Source organism: Gossypium raimondii, chromosome 3, assembly GCF_025698545.1.
Source record: "Gossypium raimondii isolate GPD5lz chromosome 3, ASM2569854v1, whole genome shotgun sequence".
Taxonomy (NCBI): domain Eukaryota; kingdom Viridiplantae; phylum Streptophyta; class Magnoliopsida; order Malvales; family Malvaceae; genus Gossypium; species Gossypium raimondii.
The window spans coordinates 31,237,163-31,244,058 of NC_068567.1; the positions used below are offsets into that span (position 1 = coordinate 31,237,163).

At 36.4% G+C, this 6,896-nt stretch overlaps 1 non-coding gene across 1 annotated transcript; it reads left to right on the plus strand.

Annotated features, from left to right (window-relative positions):
* The first annotated feature begins 3,034 nt into the window (after positions 1 to 3,034).
* LOC128040177 (small nucleolar RNA R71) lies at positions 3,035 to 3,141 on the plus strand. The gene has a single exon (XR_008194836.1). It is a non-coding gene; the product is annotated as a small nucleolar RNA R71 (small nucleolar RNA).
* The last annotated feature ends 3,755 nt before the right edge of the window (positions 3,142 to 6,896 follow it).

Consider the following 6,896-nt stretch of genomic DNA (forward strand, 5'->3'; position numbering starts at 1 on the left):
ACTCTTCAAATCTTTGAAAGCTCTTAAGCACTCCTCATGAATTTTGAACGCCATGTCCTTCTCCAATAATTTGCATAAGGGTTTAGCAATTTTGGAGAAGTCCTTGATATATATTCAATAGAAATCGACGTGGCCCAAAAGCTCTTAACACTCTTTACAGATGTTGGAGGTGAGAGTTTTTCAATAACGTCTACCTTTGCTTTATCTACCTCAATTTCATGTCTCGTTATCCGATGCCCTAGAGCAATACCTTATCGTACCATGAAATGGCACTTTTCCCAGCTGAGTACGAGGTTTGTTTCTTCGCATCGCCTTAGTACCTTGGCTAGGTTGGCTAGGAAATCATCATATGTATCTTCGAATATTGAAAAACCATCCATAAAGACTTCCAAGTATTTCTCAACCGTATTAGTAAAAATAGACATCAGACATCTTTGAAATGTAGCAGGTGCATTACATAAACCAAATGGCATGCGTCTAAATGCAAATGTACCATATGGGCAGGTGAAAGTGGTCTTGTGTTGATCTTCTGGTTCTACTGTAATCTGATCATACCTTGAGTATCCATCGAGAAAATACTAATAGTCTCTCCTTGCGAGTCTATCCAACATCTGGTCCAAAAATGGCAAAGGAAAGTGATCTTTCCTTGTCGCCTTATTTAGCTTCTGGTAATCGATGCAAATTCTACATCTTGTAAACGTTCTAGTTTGTATCAACTCGTTACTCTCATTTTCAATTACCATAATACCTCATTTGGCATGCATTGGACCGGACTTACCCACGAACTGTCTGACATGGGGTAAACTATACCCGCATCTAACCGGTTGATGATTTCTTTTTTACCACATCTTTCATGATGGGGTTCAGTCTCCGTTGTCCATCAATCTTCCCTTTCTTTCAATCTTCCAGGATGATCTTATGCATGCATACAGACAGACTAATGCCGCGAATATTGGCTATGGTCCATCTGATAGCCCTCTTGAATTGCTTCAATACTAGGATGAGTTTCTCTTCTTGCTCAACAGTTAATTTCGCTAAAACAATCACAGGCAAAGAAGAAGTGTTACCTAAATAAACATATTTTAAATGCGAGGGAAGTAACTTCAGTTCTAATTTAGCTGGCTCCTCGATTAATGCTTTTGGTTGGGCATAATACCTATCTTTAAGCCCAAATGTTCAAAGCAAGATTGCGGATTAAATCCCCTTTGATTAGCTTCTAGCAAAATTAGTATTCATCCTCCTTTTCATCATTTGGAGGGTTTGATGTCAAAATTTTCTCTAATGGGTCCTCAACATAGTTGAGTTCCTTTTCCATGATTAATTCCTCTAAATTGGATACATCAGAATAATCATCAATTGTGTCTGGAAATCACATAGACTTAAAAACATTAAATGTTACCTGGTCGTCCTGAACACGCATAATAAGCTCGCCCTTCTACACATCAATAAGGGTCCTTCCCTTTGCTAGGAAGGAATGGCCTTCCTAGGATGATTGGCACTTCTTTGTCTGCTTCAAAGTCTAAAATAACAAAGTCAGCAGGAAAAATAAATTTGACTACATTTAACAATACGTCCTCGATTTTTCCTTCTGGATGTCCTAAGGATCGATCTGCTAATTGAAGTGTAATCATAGTAGGTCTAACTTCTCCTATCCCCAACTTCCTAGATATTGACATGGGCATCAAGTTTATACTCACACCCAAATCACATAGTGCCTTACCACAATATGTTGCTCCAATGTTGCAAGGTATGGTAAAACATCCAGGATCCTTCAACTTTGAAGGTATTTTATCTTGAAGATATGCACTGCATTCCTCTGTCAGGGCTATTGTCACAAATTCTCTAAGTCTTTATTTTTTTGACAGGATATCCTTTATGAATTTGACGTAATTCGACATTTGTTCAAGTTCTTCAACCAACATAATGTTGATATGAAGTTTCTTGAGTACGTCTAAGAATTTCTTGAATTGAACTTCCTGCTTCTGCTTCTGAAGTTTTTGAGGGTAGGGTGGTGGAGGCTTCTTTACTAGAACTGGTTGGTTCATCTTATGTGGTAACTTTGCATCTAACGAAGTTGTTAGTTTATCAGAATTAGCTAGTTCAGAAGTTACCTTTTCAAAATTTTTAGATTCAAGTTCCGGTGAAACTGGAATTTCAACACTCAGTTAAACTTCCTCTGAGTCTTGAGCATCAACTGGCTCCTCTTCAACTTCAATAGTGTTGGGTTTTAAAGTATTTCTGCTCCTCAATGTCAACGCTTTACAATGCTCCTTCTCAGGATTCCTCGGATTCTCTGTATCACTAGGTAAAAGCACCTTGTGGTCAGTTTCTGAATTCAGTTGGAAGCTGGCCCATTTGGTTTTCTAGGTTTTTCAATGTAGCTACTTGGCTTTGGATTAAGGCATCATTCTTGGCTATGTTTGCCTTCAACAAGTTTTTTAAGCTATTGGATGGTTCAACTTGAGGTTGTTTCTAAACTTGTTGGGTAAAAATAGGTGGCTGGGTCGGCCTAGGTTGGGCGTATGTGTTACTGGGTCCAGCCCCTTGGTTACTCCAGGAGAAATTAGGGTGGTTTTGCCATGATGGGTTATAGGAATTGGATTGTAGTCCTTGCCTTCCTCGGTTTTGGTTCTGGTTATCCATGTAATACAAGGATTTTGGGTTCAATGGACTCTCTTCGAACAGATACCCTTCCCCACAATAGACATAGGCTACATTTTCAAATTGATTCAGTGGCAGCGCAACAAAAATATTAAACCCATTAGCAGTAAAATTTTTAAGCATTAAGGAAATCGAGGATACTTGAGATGCGAGTGAGGTGAGAGCGTCTACTTCATGTATTCCAACGACTCATCTTTCTAGTGTTACTTGATTGGTTGGCCATTGATAATTGTTACTGGCAATCCTCTCAATGATTTCATAAGCCTCACTATAAGACTTAGAAATGAGAGCACCATTAGCAGAAACGTCCACTACCATCCTCATGTAAGCATTGAGACCATTATAAAACGTTTCAAGTTGGATGCAATGTGGGATCCCGTGATAAGGGCACTTCCATAATAATTCTTTGTACCTTTCCCATGCCTTATACAAGGACTCATCATCCATTTGTTTGAAAGCAATGATCTCGTTCCTCAACTTGGCATTCTTGCTAGGCAGGAAATACTTCATGAGGAATCTTTATGCTAACTCTTTTCATATGGAAATTGAATTTGGTGGCAATGAGTTCAACCAGGCTTGAGCTCTGTCCCTTAGAAAATATGAGAATAGCTTCAATTGTAGTGCATCTTCGCATACTCCGACTAACTTGAAAGAATCGCTTACCTTTATGAACAGTCTTAAGTGCAAGTGAGGATCTTCGGTAGGCATTCCATTGAATTGACCCACTGTCTGAAGCATCTGGAACATGACTAGCTTCAGCTCGAACTGTTGTACCTCAATTTTGGGTCTCCTAATACCAGGATTAAGATCATGAAAAACCGGCACGACATACTATCTTAAAGCTCTATCTCTATCACCAGCAATAAGGATAGGATTCTGAGCAAGGTTTGCTCCGTTTCCTTGATTCGAATTTTCGAAATTCATCTCTTCAGTCCTTCTCTAACTTGCATGTCTTTTTCGGTGTCGAAAAGTCCTTTCAATCTTAGGTTCTATGGGGACTAAATCGATGATTCGATCAATACTCATAAACACCTGAAACAAACACAGAAAAATTAATTAAGTTAAAATTGAACCAAAAAATAAACTAAAATGCAAAATTAACAAATTCACAAATAATGACTTTTTAAAATAGTCCTTGGTAACGGCGCCAAAAACTTGGAACGACGGAAATGTACAAGTGTACACAATCGTAACAAATAATAAAGTGACAAGTAAATGTCAAGTTATCGTACCCACAAGGACTGTGAAAAGAATTATTTATGAATGCAATTTAAAACACATTAGTGAAGAAAAATATTTTGATTTGAGGAGGTGATTAAAAACTAGGATCTTTAACAAAGTAAAATAAATAAAGAGGAAATAAAAGTTCAAATGCACGATTTCAAAAGATGATTTTAATCAAGATGACACAATTGTGTTAGATTAATTACATTTGTTAACTTAGAATTATTAAACTCATGTTTATGTTGTTAGAAATAAATTCACGGCAACTCGGTAATTTGCTAACTTATGAACATACTTACCTACCAAAATTCATTTATCTCTTGACTATATCTCTATGTCAATTCAACCTATTAAAAAATTTATTAAGAAAATGTGCTAATGCACATACATACTTATGAAATTAAAATAATCGGGCATGAAAAAGTGTGTGTATTTTCGTGTTTCCATAGGGTCATATTTAAATTTTGTTAAGAAAATTTGATGTTTGCATGATTAATTAGTAAAAAGACTAAATCGTAAAAAGTGTAAAAGTGGAGTTCTATTAGTTAAAGGGTTAAATGACTATGGAAATGAAACTAAATGGATTTAAATGATAATTATACCATTCAAATGGTTAGTAGACAATTATGGACATAATTTAAGTGATTTTTAAAGTTAATAAGGTTAAAAAGTTAATTTAATAATTAAGTTAAATTAAAATAAGCTAAAAATTTGTATCATCTTCTTTAGTTTGTTTTCTCCACCAAACTTATGGATAGGAAACTCCATTTTTGAAGTTTGAAGGTTCGATCAAGCTTCCTTGCTTTCATGGTATGATTTTCAACCTCATTTTTAATGATTTCATTATTTTTAAGGTCGTTTTAGCTTAATCTAGCTAGCTCGGGGGTCAATTTGTAAAATTGTTTAATATTAACGATTATTCCATGAATGTTCTTGAATGCTTCTTGATTTTAAATGGTAGATTATGAAACCTTGTTGATAAATAAACAAGTTTTACAAAGTGATTTTTGATGAAAATTAGAATTAGAGATTAATTTGTTAAAGGTATAAATGTTAAGGTTTTATTGTGAAATGATGGTAAATATGAGTTGTTCCAAGGTCCTTTGCATGTTTGATTAACATGGATTGGGATTAAAATGGTTAGATTTTAGGTTATAAGCTTAAGGATTAAATTGTGAAAGAGTTAAAATGTTAGGGGCAAAATGGTAATTTTGTATAAATGTGAAATGTGGATTGAATTGAATGTTTAAGGTTAATTAAAGTACTTAATTGAATATAACTATATATTTAGATGAAGATAAACCACGTACGGACCTAGATCGAGGCAAAGGAAAAGCTTCGGATTAGCTCGATTTAACTTCAATGCCCTAGTCGTTAAGGTAAGTTGTTATGTTAATTATATTGTGAATTGATTGATATTTAAATAAATCAATGCTATAACGGTTATCGAGTCCCGTTTGAACCTTAAGAATGTGTAGGATACAACTGACATGTCATTAGGGATTTCATGTTTCGGGTGTTGGTATTGAATATCCTACCAATGGCTGAGGTCCTGCATTTGTTGCGGATACTCCACAGCTCGTGTGAGCAGCATCGTGTAGCTTACATTCTGACCCACAGCTCGTGTGAGTAGGCCCATTTCACAGCTCCTGTGAGCAATGATGTAAAGGAAAGGTTACGGTTATATAAAGGCACACGTTATGTGAGCTTTCCCGAGTATCCTATGAAATTCTAGATGGTTATATAAAGGCACACGGGCGTGTGAACTGGCCGTGTAACCCTACTCAGAGAGTGACACAGGTGAGGACATGGATTGGGACACGATTGTGTGTCCCTATTTTCAAAGTTACACGGTCTGGGACATGAACGTGTTTCTCAGCCGTGTGGGGCACACGGCCATGTGACTCTTATTTCCAAATTTTTTTAACTTTTTCCTAGACTTTCCAAATGATTTCAATTTGGTCTCGAATCATTTCTAAGGTATTTTTAGGGCCTCGAGGGCTCAATTTAGGGATTGTATGCATGTGTATGGTTGGTTTATGATATGTTTATGTTATTGAATGAAATTAAGTTTTAAATGTTCCGACTATAAGGTAATGCTTTGTAACCCTAATCTGGCGACGGATACGGGTTAGGGGTGTTACAACTCAGCCTTTTTTAGGTATTCTTCAGTTGTACCATGAAATTCTTCTACCGCATATTTACAAATTTTATCAACTGGAGGCCTGTTTACACATATCTATTTTGAACCTTGAGGAATAGGGGGTACTGGTTATGGTACGGGAGGGGGTAAAGGTTGTTGAGCCATTGGGGTTTTCGTACAAATTCAGTAAACCACTCAGACATCATATGGAGTAAAGCTTCTTTTGCCTCACTTCCTCGGCCTTCATAAACTAGCCCACTAGTAGCTTCTCCTTGAACGGACGCTTGAACATTACTTTCGACCTCAACAGAATCAACTCAGTGGGACAACATCATTTATCTATATGAAAACATAATTCAATTAAAGTCAGTAGATATCACACTATCACAAGTTATAAAATGGCAAGTATTCTATACTCTATACATGCGACCTTCGTTTGAGAATCGACTAAATCTTGCTCTGATACCACTAAATGTAACACCCCAAAATTGCCACCGTCTCTGAATTAGGGTTACAGAGCATTACTGTATAAAATAGAATCTTTAACTTCAAAACAGATCAATAATACAATTTAATATTAATTTCCAATAACTCATTACAATCATAACGAACATAACATTTGGGCCTCAATTCGAGCCTTCGAGGCCCTAAAAATAATTCAAAAAAACTAGGGATTAATTTGAATCAAAACAAAAAATTTTGGAAAAACGTAAAAAATTGGGACACATGGGTCATACGACCATGTGGCTAGGTCGTGTGACATAGCCATGAGCATGTGAACATTCATAGTAGGGACACACGACCGTGTCGCAACCCATGTGTGCCTCCGTATGTGTATTGAAAATAGGGACACACGACCGTGTCGCAA